This window comes from Canis lupus, chromosome 29 (assembly GCF_011100685.1).
Source record: "Canis lupus familiaris isolate Mischka breed German Shepherd chromosome 29, alternate assembly UU_Cfam_GSD_1.0, whole genome shotgun sequence".
Lineage (NCBI taxonomy): Eukaryota > Metazoa > Chordata > Mammalia > Carnivora > Canidae > Canis > Canis lupus.
This window is the reverse complement of record NC_049250.1, coordinates 21,256,084-21,277,835: the sequence shown is the minus strand read 5'-3', so window position 1 is coordinate 21,277,835 and position 21,752 is coordinate 21,256,084. Positions and strand designations below refer to the sequence as shown.

The window sequence follows — 21,752 nt, the reverse complement described above, 5'->3', positions numbered from 1 at the left end:
GACAGATTAATGTAGAAGGCAGAGATGAGAATACAGCTATCCTCTATTAAGTCAGATGTTAAAGACATAAACTATGCCACTCTTCCCACTAAAATGTGTTGGAAAACATAGTCATCCTTCCTTAGAAATATGTTTGTTACATTCAGATGTATTATTGTTTTTTAAAATGAATTTTAAAAAGTTTTGTTTCGGTTTTGATTTCAAATCCAGTAAATATCAGTGGATATAAACCACTTAAACAAAAGCATTTCAGGGTCTTTAATAATTTTTAAAAGTGTAAAGGGACCAGAAACAAGACAAAATTTGGGAACCACTATCCCATGTAATTCCTAAGGCCCTTTTCATTGATAGGATTCCATGTGTTCTTGATCGTGTGGCAATCTTAGCAGGACAGGAGTAAGTAGATCATGTTTAGGTTGGATATAGGAGCAAATATTTGATCAGAGAGATTTGTTAGAGAATTTAGGAGGTGGTGTCTTGGATGGGGCAGACGTTCCCCCAGGAAATACCACTGTAGTCTAGCCAGGCAAATCAGCAGGGCCAGTGCCTAAGCTGGTGTCATATAGGCTGCTCCCAGGATTTCTGAACTGCTTCCCTGTTCTTTCTGCCCCCTTCTCAGTTCCTTTAGCCCTTCTGTTTTAAGCCTTTGTAGCCTCAGAGCTGGATCTGGCTTTCAGCTGAAAGGGAAAATGATGTTCAAAACTCATGACTGCAACATCCCATTTGTTTTGTCCATATCTTCATATTCTCTGAGGGCTATGTTAGAATCTTAGCGTTGTTTTGTCCTAATGAAGAAATTTATTTAAGGAAACGTGGGAATCTTTTCCACTGATCCTCAACAAAGAGTCTTTTATATGTAAGTTTGCCAAGTGGCAGACAAATATATTTATTCATGATAATATTGATTAACTTATACAGGACACAGCCCTGAAGTAGCTAAATGCCTTTGCATACAAAATCTGAGTACAAGAGAAGCAAAAACAAATAAACAATAACAAAAACTCTACGAATTCTCAAATTCTTTTGAAGCAAACATCTTCAAATGCACAGAATGGATCCCATAAAATAAACAGTTCAGCCACATGAGGTCCAAGGGATTTGGATGATCCTTAAGGAAATTGTTCCAAGAGCTGGGGAGTCGGGAGGGAGTATCCTTGTGCAAAAATGATAGGAACTCCTCTGGCTAAATTCGATTAAGGAACATCTAAATCACAAAGGGCAGTGCTCTAAGAGGTAGAAGCCCTTGTCTGAGGGGGACAAGGTGGCTAAACAGCACATACAGAGAGAGAAAAGGAGAGAGCCCTAAGGGGAGGAAAGACCATAGCTACATATAACCTGCATGTTGCTAGATGTAGGCCATATGTTACATTCTAAACAGAACATTTTAGGTGTTTCTTACCCGGCACTATCCCACTGGCTGTTCATTGTGCACAAAACTCTTTGGGAATCTCTAACTTTTATATGCTGTAATTATAGATTTTCCCCTCAACTTGTGGTGGAGGCAATAGGCTGAGCTATTCTCTTTCCCTGGTTGTCATCCTTGAGTAATACCATTACTTTGGAGACTTGGGCAGGGATGGAGTTGACTCTATTAGGACAGAGGGATGCAGGCACCAAAGATGGTCCCCCATGAACCAGGCCTCCATTATCCATGTTTTTGTGTAGCGTCAGTCCTGTGATTTGCTCTAACCAATGGTAGGTGGGGGAAGTGACTGGCGGGTCCAGGTCTAAGCCTTAAGGACTAGAAACTTCTGTTTTTACTTATTTTGGATTCTGAGTTTCTATGTAAGAAGTTTTACATAGAATCACATGAGATCACATGAGAGAAAAGCCCTGAGTCTACACACAGGAGAACTGAGGAGCCCAGCTGACAGTGAGGACTGCGGCCCCAGACATAAGATCCCAGGACAGCTATTACGTCCAACTGTGGACATGTCTTAGTGGACAGTGAAGAAGCTGTTGAGGACATCTAATAAAGGTCAGTCATCCCCGCTGAGCCCTGTCCTAATTCCTGAGCCTCAGAATCTTGAGAGATGGTAATATTTTTGTCATTTTAAACTACAAATCTGGGATAGTTTGTTTCTCAGCAATGGATAACCAAAACATCTTGCCAAATAAATTCTCACCTCAGCTCTTTATCCAAGGAGCTCACTGATCATTTGCTATGAGCCGGGACAGTGCTGGATAAGACGAAGTTTGCCCTCCCTCAAAGTGCTCTAAAGGAGAACGTGGACAAATGCACTAATAATTGAAACACAGTATGCCAAGCGCCATGAGAGAAGGTGCCACTCTGGGAGGAGGGGAATAAAACACACATCCTTGGATGGTTGCAGGCTTCCCAGAGAGATGACAGGTGAGGTGAGTACTGGAACAGTACCAGGCAAGGCAAGAGTAGGGCTTAGCAGAAAGAACTGTAAGTAATACTAGCCTGGTGACTGGGATTAATGTGTAGTGTGAGGGTTAAGTACATGGACTTTTACCATGAGTTTTGGACCAACTGGGGGAAAAAAAGAGCATGGACTTTTATAAGTGACTTAAAATCACTGAGCTCCCATTTGCTCATTTGTAGAATGAGGATGTAATATGACTCACCTGAGGGGGTTATGGACATTAAAGGCGATGGTAGAGGTCAAATACTCAGCCCGGCGCCTGGCATGGTAGGTAGTCAACAAAGGGTGGTCTATTAGTGTCAGCATCCAGAGCGGCATCACATTGAGACGATCTGCATGTTCCCTTGGCATGTTTTGAGAAAATGCTAAGGATCACGTCCCTGATGACTTTTAGAGTCCCTTACTTTTCCTTAAATCTGAGCCTTTAACTGGGATCCTGTCTCAGCTCTCTTCTAGAGTGTTCGGCAAGTTCAGAACTTTTAAATCTTCAAGGTACTGATTCAAATGACAAGCCACACATCTAGCTCATATATATGGGAATGTGAGAACAGATTGTTAACATATACTTGCATGGTCAGGATGACTGGATAGAAAATGTGTAGGTTGATTATATGGCCACAATAAGGTACCGCTGTTAAAAACAGCACCGAAGATATGCACTGATTCAGATGCACCCACAGGATGCACTCATGCTTTTCATTCCCCTGTGATCTGTCCCAGAACTTCTGCTCTGGAGGGAAATTTAAGACCCTGTGACCAGAACTGTCCAGGATTAGAATTCATAGACTCTGAGTTTCCCCTTGGCATTCAGCCCACCCAATCTGAAGGACACCAGCAGATAAGAATTTGGCACCATGACAGCTACTTTCTGCAGCTGCTTTCGATGCGCACCAGCCAAGCACTTGGGAGTCTGCCTGGGGTGACAAGCAGACCATTCTGAGGATCTGACTTGTTGGGTGGCCCTGGGTAATTACTTGCTTTTCCAACTTTGGTTTCTCACCCAAAATGGGCCAATTGAGCTAGATGAAGCCTTAAGTCCTTTACATTTCTAAAATGCTCTGTTTTGGGGGTGCCTGGGTGGCTCAGTCAGTTAAGCGTCTGCCTTCTGCTCAGGTCATGATCCTGAAGTCCTGGGACTGAGACCCCCTTGCAGTACCCCCCCATCCCTGTCGGGCTCCCTGGTCAGTGGGGAGCCTGCTCCTCCCTCCCCCTTGTGCTCTTTTCCTCCCTCTCTCAAATAATTACATTTTTAAAGAAATATAATGTTCTGTTTCTTAGGGGTCTTCTGAATAGCATCAGTATATTACAAGTAGGGAGGCTTAAAGCCAGAGCAGAAGGACAAAGTCAACCTGCTTTCCAGTGTTTTAGATGAGCTCAAACCCCTCAAGTGTCCTTTGACTTGTTTATTACACAGAACTCTGCTATTTCTGTGATTTTAGTGTTGACCATAAACTTCACTACAGACTCTTCATTTCTATTATAAGTACTCAGTCTCACCAGGGCAAAAAAAGGCTCCTTTGGTATGCTAGAGAAATCAAAGAAGCACAGCCATTTGTGGTATTTAAGCTCTTTCTTTCTAAAGGCAGATATTCACTAGCATTAAAAAAATGATAAACCAAGATTTGTCAAAACTTTTAATAAGCATTCTATGATTAATTTGACCCAGAATAAAAATTATAGTTGGAAAGCATCATGTCCAAATAAAAGAATCCTCAGCAAAATAATAAACAAACAAATAAGATGGCTTTTAAATATATATATATTTTTATTTATTTATTTATTTATTTATTTATTTATTTATTTATTTATTTATTCATGAGAGACACAGAGACATAGGCAGAGGGAGAAGCAAACTCCCTGTGGGGAGCCTAATATGGGACTCCATCCCAGAACCCCTGGGATCACAACCCAAGCAGAAGGCAGATGCTCAACCACTGAGCCACCCAGGTGTCCCAAGATGGCTTTTTTAAAAACTAGAAGCCTGGGTGGGAAATAGCAAAATCTGGCCTATTGTTTCAAGAATCTAGCAAGTTTTTCCCCTCTTTTGCATAGGATATTTTTCCACTGCTTTCCTGCAACACTTTCACCTTTTTCCATGATTTCCCAAAATGTACTGGTGGTATTTTAGAATCACACCTTTAAACCTTTAGCATGCCCTGAGATGTGATTCTTCTGAGCAGAGGTTTTTAGAAGGCTTACTGGCAGGATGGATCAAAGGCAAGAGGAACAGGGCAGGCCAGGCAAGGAAGCTTGAGATCCCAGGTTGAGAATGGTGGTGGGGATACAAGGGATACATTCAAGAGACACTTTACTGCTAGAATCAAATTGACTAGGTTATACACTGGATGTGGGTGATGAAAGACAGGAAGATACTAACATTGACTACAGGGTTTCTAACTCGGGCCAGACAGTGAACAGCAAAGTCATCATGAGTCATCATTTATCATGAAAGTTTAAAAGGGCAAGTTTAAAACAGTACAGAATTTAGAAACTAGGCTATTCAAATAGGAACTCCACTGTCCTTTGGCTTAAGGAGATTCTTATCAAATCTTATCCTCTTGTCGGGGTTCAGATTCAAAGGGGGCTATACTAATAATTAAGTGCTCAAAGAGAGAGGAGGGCTATTTGACTCAGAGACTCGAAGCTTGGAAATAAGGTCTTTGCCTGGCTCCTGCATGAGCATGCCTTTTTTTTTTTTCTTTTTAAAGATTTTATTTATTTATACATGAGAGACACAGAGAGAGAGGCATAGATATAGGCAGAGGAAGATGCGGGCTCCCTGTGGGGATCCCAATGCAAGATTTGATCCCAGAATCCCGGGATCATGACCTGAACTGAAGGCAGATGCTCAACCACTGAGCCACCTAGGCGCCCCAGAGCCTTTTTTTCCTGTGGCTAGAGTGTAAATAGCCACAGTGACTTCAGAACAGGCATCATGGGTTTTAGGTTTGTATCTTTATGAAATTATAACCTCTGTATACCTGGTACAAACCAAGCACTTAGTAAATATTTAATAAATTATTCTTAGCAGAAAACAGTCATTGCTTAGATTCTTTGGCCTAGATTATTTTTCTGTTGTGAAATGATGATGATCTGGGAAAGTCCATTTTCTGGAGCCACCTGAGATACGTAGTCATCACAGACAACCAGGACGCTGGTATAATTAGTCACTACTGCTTTACAAATTATGTTCATTCCTGTTGCAGACACAGCACATCAGCTCTGCACATAATCTGGTGGTTCTCAGGATCTCTCAGACTGAAAAGAAATTTGAATGAGTACAAAAAAGGGCAAAAGCTTTAAGAGAGCTTTGAAGGAGACAAATTAATACTGTAACCACGCTAAGTCTCATGCAATATACTTTACGGGTAATATTCTCTTAAATCTCTCATTAGACCATTAGTGGGTCTGTTATTCTTTTATTTTACAGGCAGAAATACAGACTCACAAAGCTTTAGTAACTTGCCAGGGGCCACACAGTACCCTAGTTGGTTGAGTCAGAGTTTAAACCTAGGTTTTTCAAAGACAAATATCATATGATTTCACTCATATGTGCAATTTAAGAAATAAAACAGATGAACATAGGGGAAGGGAAGGAAAAATAAGAGGAAAATAGAGAGGGAGGCAAACCATAAGAGACTCTTAACTATAGGAAACTGAAGGTTGCTGGAGGGGAGGGGAGTCAGGAGATGGGGTAATTGGGCACTTGAAGTAATGAGCACCATGTGTTATTTGCAAATGATGAACCACTAAATCCTACTCCTGAAACTAATAATACAATGGATGTTAATTAAATTGCATTTAAATAAAAAACGTACACACAAACCTGGTTCTCCCTAGTTGGTAGAGTCAGGGTTTAAACCTGGTTCTCTCTAGCTCAGAATCTGAGCCCTTAACCAATCCCATCCTAGTGCCTCCCCAAAGACTTTTCCCAGGTGGAAAGGAAGCTGATAGGAAGATGACATTCACCAACAAGGATACTCCAGCCTTGCATTAACTTGGACAGTAGATGAGCCACAGAGTTATATCTGGTTCTAAGTGCTCCAAATGGTATGGAAGTGAAGAAAGGAGCCAGGGTCTGTCTGCTTGGCTGGCAGTGGCGGCCAAAACAACCCAGAGAAATGCACTTTTCATCTATAAAGAGATCTTTTCTTTTTGGTCTGGTTTTCTTCTTTAGCTCCTAATGAAGATGATTTGAAAAATGCCAAATGTCTATGTGCTAGGCTGAAAAGATAGGTCTATTCCTCACTTGGGATTTTTAGCTCACAGGATTATATCTCCTGGAGAGCCTTGAAGTGATTATATCTCCTGGAGAGCCTTGCAGTGGAGGCAAGAAGAAAAAAGCTGGAAGGAAAAAAAAATGAGGTACAGAAAATCAGGAAAAGCTGTAACGTGGGCCTTTCTCACCACAAGCGTTCTCTCATGATTCCCTTGCTCTGACTAGATAGCCAATCAGTTTTAGATGTGTGTAATGGATACCCATTTAAGGGAGTTGAGAAAGACAACTTTCCACTAGGAACAGCTAATTCGCTATTTTTCTGTCTTCAGAAGGACAGGGCAAGAGACAGTATGTCTGGAGAATTAAGGTAGACCTCATGAAATTGCCTGATAGAGAATTTTTCTAATAACCTGGGATTGGGGATTAGGACTTTGTAGAATTAGGGAGGAGCAAGTGATACAGATTCATGGACTCAGAAAGCCATAACATTTTAGATCTAGAAGGTGTCTCATAGATAATCTGCTTTGTATTCATCATAGTATGCTAATAATAATGAAAAATAAAGATGAATCTAAATGCTTGCTGTGATTATCTCTAGGGGTTGCTGTTCAACAATTAAAAATTATAGTCTGCAAACTGCGTAGCCTCACTGGAAAGGTTTATGGTATGAGCATGAGAACAAATTATAATCATAATAATGATAGTCAAAACCAAAATAATCTATTCATTTTACAGATAAGGAAAGTGAAGCTGTATCTTTGGAAATTGGATATGGCTTCACATCTATCTGGGATTAGAAAAAAAACTCTGCTTGAAAGTTTGGCTTTCCCCCTTATCATTCAAGGTCTTTTTTTATCTCTCTTTTCTAGGCTGGCTTGTCTTCCCATCCCTTTCACCCTTCCTATGACTTCTTCCCTGACCTGCAGAATCAATTCTACTTCATTTATATTCTTACAACACTTCATATATGTCTTCGTTTTTTTTTTAAAAGTCAGTCTTAAAAACAGATCAGGAATGCAAAGGTGGTTTTAACACAAGCAAATCAATCTATGTAATATGCTACGTTATAACAACGAAGGAAAACATCCACATGATCATCTCAATTGACACAGAGAAAGCCATTGACAAAATCCAACACCCTTTCATAATAAAAACATTCAGAAACCTAGAAAAAGAGGGGAACTCCTCAACATCAATAAGAGGTATTTATGAAGAATCCACAGATAACATCAAACACAGTGGTGAAAGACTGAGCTTTTCCCTGGAAATGTGGCAAGACAAAAATGGCATATTTACCTCTGCTAGTCATCATTGTACTGAAAGTTCCAGCCAGAGAAATTAGATAAGAAAAACAAATACAAGACATTTAAATTGGCAAGAAAGATTTAAAACTATCTCCATTTGCAGATGACATAATTCTATATATCTATGAAAGAATCTGTATGAATCCACAAAAAGCCACAAGAGTGAATAAGCAAATTCAGAAAAATTGCAAGGTACGAGATCAATACACAAAAGTCAGTTGTGTTTCTATACACCAGCAGTGAATAATCTGAAATGAGAATTAAGAAAACTATTTTTCTGTTTCTTATTTACAAGATCATCCAAAAGTATAAAACGCCTACTATTAAATTCAACCAAGAAGGTCTTGTAAGCTGAAAACTATAAAACATTGCATAAAGCAATAAAAGAACAACTGAAAATATGGAAAGATATCCTGTGTTCACGAATTAGAAGACTTACTATTGTTAAGATGTCAGTACAACATAGAGTAATTCACTTTAATTAGTAATTTACACATTCAATGGAATCTCTGTAAAAATCCCCATGAACTTTTGTGCAGAAATGGAAAAGTCAATCTTTAAATTCACATGAAATTGCAAGGGACCTGGACTGGTCATACATCTTCAAAAGAAGAACAAAGTGGGAGGACTTAACATTTTCCAATATCAAAACTTACCTTAAGGCTACAGCAAAGAAAACAGTGTAGTACTGGCATGAAGATATATTTGTAGACCAATAGGTTAGAATTGAAAGTCCAGAAGTAAACCTATAGATCAATGGCCAATTGATTTTGACAAAGATGCCAAGACCATTCATTGGGGGAAGGAATGATATTGGAACAATTGGATACCACATGCAAAAGAATGAAGTTTTACCCCACACCATATACAAAAATCAACTCAAAGTGCATGAATGACTTAAATATAAGAGTGAAAACCATAAAACTTTTAGAAGAAAGTTTAAGAGTAAATCTTCATGATATTGGATTTAACAGTGGACATAACATCTAAAGGAAGGCAACAAAAGAAAAAAATACATTTGGTTTCATCAAAATTAAAAACTTATGTACAACAAATGATATTTAAAAAGTGAAAAGATGAAGGATGAAAGAAAGTATCTTTAATGGACAAAGGAATAGATATTTCTACAAAGAAAATATACAAATGACCAATAAGCATATAAACAGATACTGAACATCATTAGTTATTAGGGAAATCCAAGTCAAAACCACAATGAGGTACCACTTCACACCCACTAGGATAATAATAATAATAATAATAATAATAATAATAATATTTATTCATGAGAGACACACACACACACACACAGAGGCAGAGACACAGAGGGAAAAGCAGGCTCCATGCAGGGAGCCTGATGTGGGACTCGATCCTGGGACTCCAGGATCACACCCTGGGCCAAAGTCAGATGCTCAATCGCTGAGCCACCCAGGCATCTCAATAATAATAATAATAATAATAATAATAATAATAATAATAACAAGTATTGGTGAGAATGTGAAGAAATTGTAACCCTCCTATACTGCTAGTGGAACTGTGAAACCATTCAGCTTCTGTGGAAGACAGTTTTGAGGTTTCTTAAAAAAAAACAACAACAACATAGAATTACCACATGACCCACCAATTCCACTTTTAGGATTGAAAACAGGTACTCAAATAAGTACATGCATATGAATATTTATAGCAGCACTCGTCACAATAGCCCACAGGTAGAAACAAACCCACATGTCCTCAGTGAATTAACTAATTGTGGTATATCTATAAAGTAGAATATTATTCAGCCATAAAAAAGAATGAATGCCACAATGTGGATGAACCTTGAAAACATTCAGCTAAGTCAAAGCAACTAGGCACGAAAGACTACATATTGTACGATTCAGTTTATATGAAATATCCAGAAGAGATAAATCCATCAGGACAAAATGTCGATTGGTTTGTTGCCAGGGGCCGGGGAAAGGAAAAATGGGAAAAACTGCTTAAACTGAATTTTTGTTTGGAATGATGGAAATGTTTTGGAACTAGGTAGAGACGGTGATTGCAAAAACACTGTCAATGTACTAAATGCCACTAAATTATTCACTTTAAAATGGTTCATTTTAAGTCATGTGAATTTCCCCTAAAAAAAAAAAAAAAAAAGATTTAAAACAGAAAGTTATAGATGTTACCCAGCATAAGAAAATAAGAGTGATTTGAAACCCACCTTCGAGGGCAGTAAATACATCTGTCAATGGACGTTTCCACACTATATTATTTGCTTACATAACCACGGGTTCTGCTATCTTGGGAACTCTGCAGCTCCAGCTCTTACCCCAAGATTCAATAGTAAGAGTAACTGCTTGGAAGGAGGCCAGACGTCCGAGCTCCTGGCGACCTGTCCGGCTCTGAAAGGACGTGGTTAGCGCGCCACCTGGTGGTCAGTACGCAAGTAGCAGCAAGCCCTTGGCAGGTACGTATTAACCCCTGAGGTTAATTCCTGCCTTTTCTTCAAGCTCAAGTGCCTTTGGTAATATTGGTCATGAATACAAGGATCAGGGCTAGTGCTTTTTTGGAGACCTCAAGTTCTAAAATAACACATAAGCTGTCCTATCCTGGGTGCCCTAGGAGAAGCAGAAAGCTTGCGGACTAACACCTTATTAGGAGAGGCAACCCCAGGCAGGAGACAGTTCAAGGAAATGGGGGTGAGGAGCCCGGGAAGGAGGTAGAGCAAACCTCAGGGGGTGCGGGTCCAGGTGGGCCACAGGTTTAAGACCAGCAGGACGTCCTCAGAGAGGCCGCAGGAATCCCAGGCTTCCCACATTGGGGTGGTGCGGGTGGGGGTCCTCTGGAGGGCTAGAGGGAATTTCCTGCCTCCTGCACTGTCTCCCTTTCCTCAGAGTGGTCCCCCACAGAGGGTCTCCTCTAGGCCGGCCTGGGCCCCTAGTGGGGTGACCCTACCCTCTTCCAGTGTCCCATGCTGACATCCTCCCCTCCCAAGCCCTGTGATTCCCTCCTGGCCTCAGGGTCTGCAGCCATGGAGTGCAATACATTTGCCTCCTTGCAGACTTCAATAAAGCAGCTGGTGAAAGAGGTCTTTATTATTATTATTATTATTATTATTATTATTATTATTAAGATTTTACTTATCTATTTGACACAGAGAGAGCACAGCAGGGGGAGCAGCTGAGGGAGCTGCAGAGGGAGACCGGGGAAGCAGGCCCCCACTGAGCAGGGAGCCTGATGCAGGGCTCAGTTCCAGGACCCCAGGATCATGACCTGGGCTGGCAGACACTTAACCGAGTAAGCCATCAGGCACCCGAGAGAGGTCTTTCTAGAGACATAACCTTGCTGGAAGGAATCCCAGGCTTACCTGTGCACATGTCAACATCAGCTGTCCCCCACCCCCCATCATCAGGGCCACCATTTCTTCTGTCTGTGGGCATCTGTGGATTCTTAGATCCCCTGTAGCAATCCCCTTAGATCCAGTGTAGCAACACTGTCACTACTGCAGCTCTTCTAGGAAGAAGCTCTAGGAAGTTCCCTACACTTGTTTTATTTATTAAGGAGACACAAATGTATAGCTAGCCCTGATACCTTGTCATTGTCTCATATTTGCAAGTGATGTTATAATTCTTATAGGATTTTTGGAGGAAGCAGTTAGTTCAAGAAAGAGCCAAAGATGATCATTTCATTGGAATCTCCAACTGTCCTGTGGGAGGTAAGTGGGAAAAATTACACTTAACTCCATTTCTCTGTGTTTAAAGAGAACACACTTTCTAGTGCAATTCTGTGTTCTGTTCGTTTTTTCCATCTTGGCTCCCCACTCCATCCAAATAGTTATGGATGAAAAAAAAGAAGCACAGAAAAAATTGCTAACATGTATTATTACATTTTGCACTGCTTTAATTAATATGGGAATAGGTGAAATTTGGTAACTTAAAAATGAATACCCATTCAAATCTGAGTCTCTGCTTCCTCCCTGTGGTCAATGATAGTATCACAGGAATGCCGGGAGCCAGTGAGAAAGAAAAGCAGTTATTTTGGGAATCTGCTTGTACCATGGTTGTTATTGGCACAGAATTTAATTCCTTCTTTATGGCTTCACTTCTCTAAACTTTCAGATTCCACTCCACTCAAGTGGAGTGAAGGTGAGAGTCTCCCTGAGAGAGTTGCTCTGAGCAGATAAAGCATGAAAAGAGCTCTGTGGATGAAGGTAAGCACAAAGCAGTTAATGCCCTCACTTCCTAAACTAGAATAACCTTAACTAAAACACTAAATATAAAAGCTTGTAACTGAATTAGTCCAAATCTTATTCTAACTTATTTGATTCTCTGTTAAAAATGCACACATCCTGTGGATTTTAAAACCTCTTCAAACTAAAAGTAACACATCTAAACATTGTGGGTTTTATTGTAATTTCTCAGGCAAAAGAGCTCTTCGATAATAATTTTGAGGTTCCTGTCTTTGAATTTTAACAATTCATTTTAGTTTTCCTTCTATTATAATCTGGAGTCCTGGACCCCAGATTTTTTAGTTTCCCAGAAGAAATTAAACAAACCCAAATGGGGTTGTCCATTTTAGTTTCACCATATCAGACATTTAAGAACATCAGTTTCCAACTGTCATCATGATTTAAAAACAGCAGCAGCATTTTTAACACTCTGGGGAAAAAATAGGAAGGATGTTATTTCCAAATGAAGGGTAGTAGGAGATCCCTGGGTGGCTCAGTGGTTTGGCACCTGCCTTCAGCCCAGGGTGTGATCCTGGGGACCCGGGATCGAGTCCCACGTTGGGCTCCCTGCCTGGAGCCTGCTTCTTCCTCTGTCTGTGTCTCTGCCTCTGCTTCTCCCTGTGTGTCTCATGAATAAATAAATAAAATCTTGAAACAAAAACAAAATGAAGGTTGAGTGCTTTGAGTTGGGGAACTAGCTGTCCTGTCTTTTTTTTTTTTTTTTTTTTTCTCTGATGGAGGCAGTCATGATGATCATTTAGAAACCACTGAGTGAAGGCAGAAGCTAGGTGAATTGGGTTATTTTCCACACTGACCAAAATTAAGGTCAGATGGATATGTGATAGTATACAGAGTGTAAGCGTGGGAGTATTCAAAGATTCCTTCCTCTTCATACCTCAGTTTGCACTGCCATGGTGATGAGCAGTCCGTGGGGTACCATGGTTATCTTTCTACATAACATTGCAGGGCCATAGCTCCCCTTTGACTTCTAAGACACAACAGGCTCTTGGTGTCTCTCCCTCCTCCTTGGCCACTTTATGTTAACCTGTCCTGCAGGCTCACCCTCTTCTACCTGTTTCTGGCCCCTGGTACCCAAGGCCCAATGTAACTCCTATGATGATCATTTTGAAGGCATGAAGAATTCATCACATTTATTTAAAAGTTTTTTTTTTTCTAAGCTAAGAATCATTAAGTCTTTCATTTGCCCTTCAGTTGTCATCACACCCACACTCTGATGTCACGGTTGCCCTCCCTTAGATGGGTTCAACTTGGCAGATGTGGTTCTCAGCATGCAGCGGGGTGCAGGAATGACATTGGGTAAAGTAGACCCAAGCCTGTTGCCTTCTTTGCTCTGTTCATTAAGGCAACTTAGGATTGTTTCTGTTGACAAGCACATTGCTTTCAATTTTTATTGATTTAGCTTCATTGTTTTTCACACATTTCACTGATAACCTGTTTACCCTCTACTCGTACAGTTGTATCTTGTTTTCCCTAATTAATGACTTTGCATCTGTATCTATTTATCATTAAACGAGCAAAATTAAAATTAGCTTGTAAGTTTTTCAGTTGTGGGCCCTAACTAGATTAATGTTGGGGTATCCAGCTATTGAGTATGAGATTTTATTGATTTCTTAAATTTGTTTCCCTTTCTGGGAGACTGAAAGAGGATGTTCCCATGGAAGACTCAGATGGCTCAGCAGCTCTGAAGATTAACAGAGAACAGAGGAGGCCAAGTATGTAATACTTAAATATTTGAGATGGCCTACTCAAAAAAAAAAAAAAAAAAAAAAAAGATTCTAGGTAATGAGAGTATAGTTGACTTTTTGATAGAATATGGGTATATTAGTTTCCTAGGACTGTTACAGATTATTATAAATGTAATGGCTTCAAAAACCAGAAAGCTATTTATCTCTCACAGTTCTACAGGCTAGAATTCAAACTTGAAGGTGTCAACAGGGCTGTGCTTCCTCTGAAGTCTTCATGAGAGGGTACTTGCTTGGCTCTTTGAGTTCCCCATGGCTCCAGGTGATCCTTAGCTTCTGGCCATATCATTCCAGTCTCTGTGTCCATTAACACATATATGGCTTCCCCCCTTCTGTGCATTCTCTCTTTCTCTTCTAGAGCACTTCTTTTTTTTTTTTTTAAGATTTTATTTATTTATTCATGAGAGACACAGAGAGAGAGAGGCAGAGACATAGGCAGAGGGAGAAGCAGGCTCCACGCAGGAAGCCCAATGTGGGACTCGATCCTGGGACCCCAGGATCATGCCCTGAGCTGAAGGCAGATGCTCAACCGCTGAGCCACCCAGGCATCCCTTCTAGGGTAATTGGATTTAGGGACCACCTGGGTAACTCAGGATGCTCTCATCTTGAGATCTTTAATTACATCTGCAAAGACCCTTCTCTCAAATAAGGTCATATTTGCAGGTTCCAGAGAGTAGAGTATGGATATATCTTTTTTGGGGGCCACCATTCAACCCATTACACTGGGTCACTGTCTGGCCTCAAGTTCCATGATACCAAGGAATCTGGTTGTTACTTCAGTTGCCTTTTTAGTCTTACTTTTAAGCTTCCTTTATAAGCTCTTCAGTCATCAGAAATTACCCCACAGCTTTTTTTACTTTTCTTTTGTATTCTCAAGCTTGCCTAATTTGACTGGGGTTGGAGATGTCAGATTCCTTGGCACAGATAACACATTTTCCGGGTGGTCCCCAAACAAACTGTCTAAACTTGATCTTAATGTCTAATCTGTTCACATTACTGAGCAACTGTATTGTGACAGGCAGGCAGCGCAGATCCAGTCCTCATGACATCATTGTTTGGAACGTCATAGGCTGCATTTGTACAGAGGCCTGCAAAGTGAATGCTGTAAATTCAGGTTTTAATCTGGCGTAAGTTGTGAACTTAGTTTCTAGATGATGATCCTTTATTAGTTATGAGTTTTACAAATATCTTCTTGTGTGAGGAATGCTCCTTCTGCTTTAAGGACTGATGTCTTTTGATGACCAGAAGTTTTGAATTTTAATATAGGCAAACTTGTAAATCCTATGGTAATTTCTATAAGGCAAAATGCCAAGTTTGAGCTGATTTTATTCTTTTTTTTTTTTAATATCTTTCCTCCTTACCTAAGATTATTACTGAAAAGCCAATGCAAACTCTTCTAGTAGGATAGTTGGATAGTTATCAAGTATAGGCTGGTGTTTGCCCAGTGGCTAGTGAGTGACCTACATGTTTCTACTTCTAGGAGGGTGTGAATACACAGTATCACATTATCTCTAGAAATTCTACATAATAACCTTTTCTCTTCAGCTGTGGCTTAAATTGCTCATTTAAGCTCATTAAAGCTGAGTTTTAACTTGGTGGAGTGGCTTCAACCTGGTAATAATGAGGTGGATTTTCCCATTGGCTATAACCAAACTGGAAGGTACCCTAAGATGAAAATTATATCATGACCTGACACATCAGTACAGCTTTTTTGATTCCCTTGAGTGGCAAAATGACTTTGGGAATGGATGGACAATGAATGGATTTTCTCCATTTTGGAGAATGCCTAAATAGACATTCTACTGAACTTTTTTTTTTTTTTTTTTTTTTTTTAAGTAGGCTCCACATCCACTGTGGAGACCAATGCAAGGCTTGAATTCAGGACCCTGAGATCAAGACCTGAGCTGAGAACATGAGTCAGATGCTTAACTGACTGAACCACCCAGGCATCCCTGTTGAGCATTTTAAGTAGATATATTATCACAGGGCATTGACAATATACCACAAATATAATTTTGGCTAATTACAAATATATATATTTTTAAGATTTTATTTTTATTTTTTTTATTTTTAAGATTTTAATTTATTTATTTGAAAGAGCATGAGAGCAAGAGTGGGAGCGAGTGTGTGCGCATGTGTACACAAGAGAGAATACAAGTGAAGGTGGGGGGTTGGGGGGGCAGAAGGAGAAGGATAAGCAGACTCTCCCCTGAGCAGCCAACCTGACACGGGGCTCACTCCCAGGACCCTGAGATCATGACCTGAGTCAAAGGCAGACACTTAACTTACTGAGCCACCCAGGTGCCCCTATTTTGTTATTAAACATATACATACATATTTAATGATTAAAATTATCATAGTTAGCAAATATTGTATGGTAGCACCGTGCTAAGTGTGTTTTATAACTATTTTCATTGAATCCTTGCAGTAATTTTCTGAAGTGGAATGAGTTATCCACATTACTACAATGAAAAAAATCCAAATTCAGAGATGTTAAATAAAATGCCCAAGGTCATGTAACTATTGAGTGACACAGTTGGGATTTAAACCCATAGCTACCTTCCTTTCAAGCCCAGGCTTTGACTACCACATTCTATTGATTTCTCCAAAGATTTTTCTCCCCAAGGAAGCTTTGTTTTTGTGTGTAGCCTTTAGTTCAAAGGAACACTAGGGAAGGAAAAAATGTTACATATACTTGTCAAAGAGGTTGTTGGGAAACCTGTGGCCAAAGTGATAAAGGAAGTACATGACTCACTAGGAAAAGAAGCAAGTCAGTCAGGCAATGTTATCTTCACACTTGTCTCTCCATGGGTCCCTGCTCCTTGATGGAGCCTACTTCCTCTCCTCTTCCCACCTCACTTCCTCTTTGCACTGAAGAAATCATCATTAATTTTTTTTTGAGACTCAACACTTGTTATGTGTCCCTGCCTTGCAATTAATAATTTCTAAGAACGTTAGTCTCTGCAGACCTGACATGCTTCAGCTCAAAGACTACATCCCTAGTGTTTATGAGCTATTTCCAAAAAACAGGAAATGGCCTGTTTTCTCTGAACAGTTGCCCTTGAATCAATCTCCTTGCCAAAAATCACAGGGTGTGTAGTTGTTATGTGGTTTAATGGATAGAGGACTATAGTTTTTGCTATAGTTTCAATCTGTTTTCAAAGGACGACTCACAGACAATGGCTGTAGCCATGTATGTAGCTCAGGCATTACTTTTTTTTTTTTTTTTTTTTTTTTTTTAATAAGATCACTGGAAGTTGGGTTTGAAATCTGGAGAGAGGTTAGAAGTCATTCCTGAATCCCTTCTCATTCTGCTTGACCATTCATCTACAAAAGGTTACATTTTCTTTTTATTTCCTTTTATATTAATCATATTAGCTAATATTCCTTGAGAGCTTATACTGTACCAAATCCTGAGCTTTGGAGGCATGAGTTCTCAGGAAATGGGCATACTTGAAGAGATGGCCATGTAGATATTTTTCACTTTTCCAAAATGGTGTGACAAGTAAGTGGCAGCAGTGCTGAATGAACTCAAGTGTGTTTGACTCCAGAACCCTCCCGTCTGACCACTCCACACCACTGCCCCTCATGGCCTGGCACTCTATAGCATTTCTTATTTGTAGTTACTCCTTGTCTGATTAGCCCAGGGAAGTATTGTCAAGGAGTTTGTATTTCACAAGCTGCACGGATGAGAAAGAGAAAGGTCTTGGCAAGTAAAGGGACAGAAGAGTGAAAACATTTGCAGCCCTTTGGGCAGCTGTGCTTGTGATTTTGAAGATGTGGCCATTAAACAGCTCTATTTACCAAAGTGCCAGAGACAGGGAAATCAGGGAAGTAAATGAGAGGGGACCAATAGTCAACATGTTGTCTCTTTATGAGGACTTCCTTTTTCAGTCTTTGAAAATAGATTTCTTACTATTTAATCTTTATTTCAAAAAAAGTTTTATAGTGAATAATTAATTTTATTTACCCATTAATCATGCATTTGACATAATAGTTAGATATAGGTTGCCATCCTTGACATTAGGAATACCAAAAGAAACCAGTTGTGTGCCTGGCATAAAGGAACTCATCATCCAGTGGGGATAGTGGATGGAATGGCAGTGTGAGGTGGTGACAGATAGTAGAGACATGGACCAAAAGAAAATAGATTTATATCTGAGCTCCACACACACAAGCTGTGTCATCACAGGCAAATCACTTATTTCTTCCAACCCTCCCTTCCCACATCTATATGATTTCATGGTTAGTGGGAGGTAGAAATAAAATGTAAAATATACAACAGAATTCCTACTATGTTATATGTACTCAAGAAATGTCAGATATTATTATTATGTAAAGAAATAGTTGCCTTTCACTACAAGAAGTGCTATAATAGAGGTATGTTTTAGGAAAGTGAAATCTGTTGTGATGAAGACATTCCTGTGTCAGAAGATGTGATCTTAAACATAAATGATTACAAGTGTGATAGCCAAACAAGATGGGGTTGGAGATGCATTCTGAAAAGAAGACGTGGAGATTGAAGAGAACAATTAAACTGTGTTTATACAGAGGCATAGTGATTGAAGAGAACAATTAAAGTGTATTTAGGGATCAATGAGTTGGTTGGCTGGAAGGAGCAGAAAGTGAGGAAAAGGTGTCTGGGGAGGAAGCCTGAGGCTGGATCCTTAAAAGTCTTTTGGGGCCTTGCTAAGGAGTCTCCAATCTTAGCAAGTCCCTTGAGATCACAGAGTGAATGAAGTTACAAAAGTGTCTGCTCCATGTCAAAACACTGATAGGAATAATTTTGGTTGACGAAGAAGATTTTTAAAACTGCAAAGATTGTTATTTTCCAAAAGGAAAGTGCTCTCTGGCAATAAGGTTTGACTACTTGTCAAAGGATGGACTATTTTTCATAATAAGAGAAGAAGGAGGTGTAAATTCAGAAACTCATTGTTCTCAATATGTAGATTCATTGTATTATTCTCTTTGTGAATTTTTTCTCTTTCCCTATCGTACTCCTTACCCCCCCAAAACAAGAAAAATTTCAATGTTAAGCAAAGTAGTAATGTTGTCGATGTGTTGTCCTATTTTCCTGAATTATTTCTTGAAAAGAGATATGGTGACCAGCTTGGAGAAAGTTATGTTCTGGACAAAGCACTCATGATTTCTAATTAATTAATTAATTAATTAATTAATTAATTATTATTATTATTATTTTTGCTAAACTCATGAAGATTTTAGCACTTGCAGTGTTCCTACTGTAGTTACTACCTTTTACCAAACAATGTCTTGGATCTTAAATGACTTACAAATGAAATACCAATTTGGGAGGTTAAGAAATAGTCCTGTGAGCACAACTTAACTGATTCGCTGCACAAAGTGACCTCCCACTAAGGACTAGGAGTCACTGATTCTTCTGGAGTATTGGCATCGACAAAGGACAGACTAACTTCTCTTCTTATTTGTCAGCACTAGAATCTGTTCTGACTTTCAGATGTGAGATGAAGGGGCACCAGAGTGGCTCAGTCCATTAAGCAACTGCCTTTGGCTCAGGCCATGATCCCCGAGTCCCAGGATGGAGCCCTACATCAAGCTTCCCGCTCAGTGGGGAGTCTACTCCTCCCACTGCCTCTACCCCTACGCATGTGCTTGTGTTCTCTCTCTCTCAAATAAATAAGTATAATCTTAAAAAAAAAAAAAAGAGTAAAGATTCTTTTAATGAGATGGCTTTAAGGATAAGGTTTTCTTGTTAAATTCTCAGCTTAAATTAAGATTTATGGAAATCTCTTTTTTGTTTTTGTTTGTTTTTAAGAGAAAGAGAGTGGGAACAGGGGTGGGAGGAGGAGGCAGAGGGAGAAGGAGAATCTCAAGCAGACTTCCCACGGAGCATGGAACCCTATGTGGGACTCCATCTCATGACCGAGATCATGACCTGAGCTAAAATCAAGAGTTGGCCACTTAACCTACTGTGCGACCCAGGCACCCCAATGCAACTCCTTTTTTTTTTTTTTTTTGCATTAGATATAAATTGTTTTAGCCCTCATTGAAAATCCTCCTGAAATATGTGAGGCCAGCCTTGTAAATTGCATGTTTGGAGATACAGAAGAATTGTGAAGTGCTTGAGAGTCATTTTATCATACCCAGAAGCTCATTTTATTATTGAGTTGTGGACCTAAAGGGTGGAAGGGCAGGCAATCGGCCTGTCTGTGCATTTCAAGATGTACCAAGAGATCTTTCTTCTCCTTGCTATGGACTGAACTTGTCACTCCTGAAGTTCATATGTTGAAGCTCTAACCCTCAATGTTACTATACTTGGAGATAGGGCCTTTATGGAGGTAATTAAAATTACATGAGGTCATAGGGTGGGACCTAATCCAATAGGACTCATGCCTTTTTGAGTAGAGATAGCAGAATGCTCTCTCTTCATGCACAAATGGAGGAAAGGCCATGTGAGAATGAGAACATAGCCAGGAAGAGAGGCCTTCTCAGAAACCAACCCTGCTGGCACCTTGTTCATGGACTTCCAGCTTCCAGAACTATAAGAAAATAAATTCGTATTATTTAAGCTGCCCAGTCTGTGGTATTTTGTTGTGGCAGTGCTACCAGACTAATACACTCCTCTTGATATGATTATGATGAAGAAAAAGATAATAAGGAAAACTATTTGTTGAACAATTACTATGGGCTAGTCTTTGTGCTTTGGTGCTTCACAGATGTTATTTAATCGGGATCAGAGTCCTGTGGTGGGCACTTGTCTCATCAGTTGGCTCTTCTGACAGAAGAGTAAGAAAAATTCTCTGGCTAGTGGCTCTGACTTCCCATTACCTAAGATTTGGTCTTTCAAGGAATCATTATTAAACAAAAATAATTAAATCATCTCACTGACTTAACCTACCAATGAATCTCCAGATTGTGCCCTTCAGGTTTGAGGCAATAACCTTACCACATCATGAGCATAAATGCTGCCCCTTTTACATGTGGCACATCTGATGGAAGAGTTGTCCTGTTGAATCAGACAAGAGGTTGTAAAAGCTTATTTTTTACAGCAGAGGGCAGCCCATACCTATGAAAAGAATAGATTCCCAGTAAGATCCCCTTGCATGCCCCCTGCAACCTCCCACTCTTCTCAGATAAAAAAATATTCAGATTTTCTTACTTCTTTCTGATATATTTTATCTGAAAATTCATTACCAAGATGTAAAATTGTGTTGTTAGATAAGTCTTGGTAGAAAATACTTGAAAACAAGTATTTTTGATAAAAACGAAGCCTGCCAGTGAGTTCTGGACCAGCTCTTCCCTGGAGAATTATTCTCTATTATTACAGAATAATAAATCCTATTTTATCTTTTTTTTTGCCATAGGCACTTTTTTTAATTATGGAAAATTTCAAACATGTAGAAAAGCACAGGAGACATTAGAACAGATAAAGAAGAGTAGTACCCACCATTTGGCTATATGAAGCAAATTCTATTATGTTTTGATTTTCATTTTCTAAGCACTTACCAACTTGTTCTATTTACTAGCAAAATCTGAATGAACATGGTGAATGAAGGAGACACAGAATGGATGTCAGAAGTTTGGAATTGTCATACCTATCTTGAACTTAATGAATGTGAAAACATTTACTTATCTACATAATAAAGAACATTGTTGTGTCATAAAAATATGGATTGTAACCCTAATTCCACATCCAAGCCTCAGATTCCCCATCTATGGAATGCGGACTAATAATAATTGTGCCCACTTCACAGGGTGATAGGGATTCAAGGTGAATTGCCTGTGAAGCATCTAGCACAGCATCTGGCACATAATAAATGTATAAGGACATTATTAAACTCCTTGGACTTTGTTCAACTTTTTCATGTTTGAAATGAGGAATTAAGAAGAGAT

The 21,752-nt window shown here is 39.6% G+C and overlaps 1 long non-coding RNA gene across 2 annotated transcripts; it reads right to left on the bottom strand.

Annotated features, from left to right (window-relative positions):
- Positions 1-555: 555 nt before the first annotated feature.
- On the bottom strand, positions 556-21,450 carry LOC119877711. 2 transcript variants are annotated; one of them, XR_005380869.1, is made up of 3 exons: positions 21,366-21,450; positions 20,806-20,925; positions 556-677 (listed from the first exon to the last, which is right to left on the bottom strand). It is a non-coding gene; the product is annotated as an uncharacterized LOC119877711 (long non-coding RNA). The 2 variants fall into 2 exon arrangements; XR_005380868.1 differs by having other exon boundaries at positions 575-677; positions 20,758-20,925.
- Between the last annotated feature and the right edge of the window lie 302 nt (positions 21,451-21,752).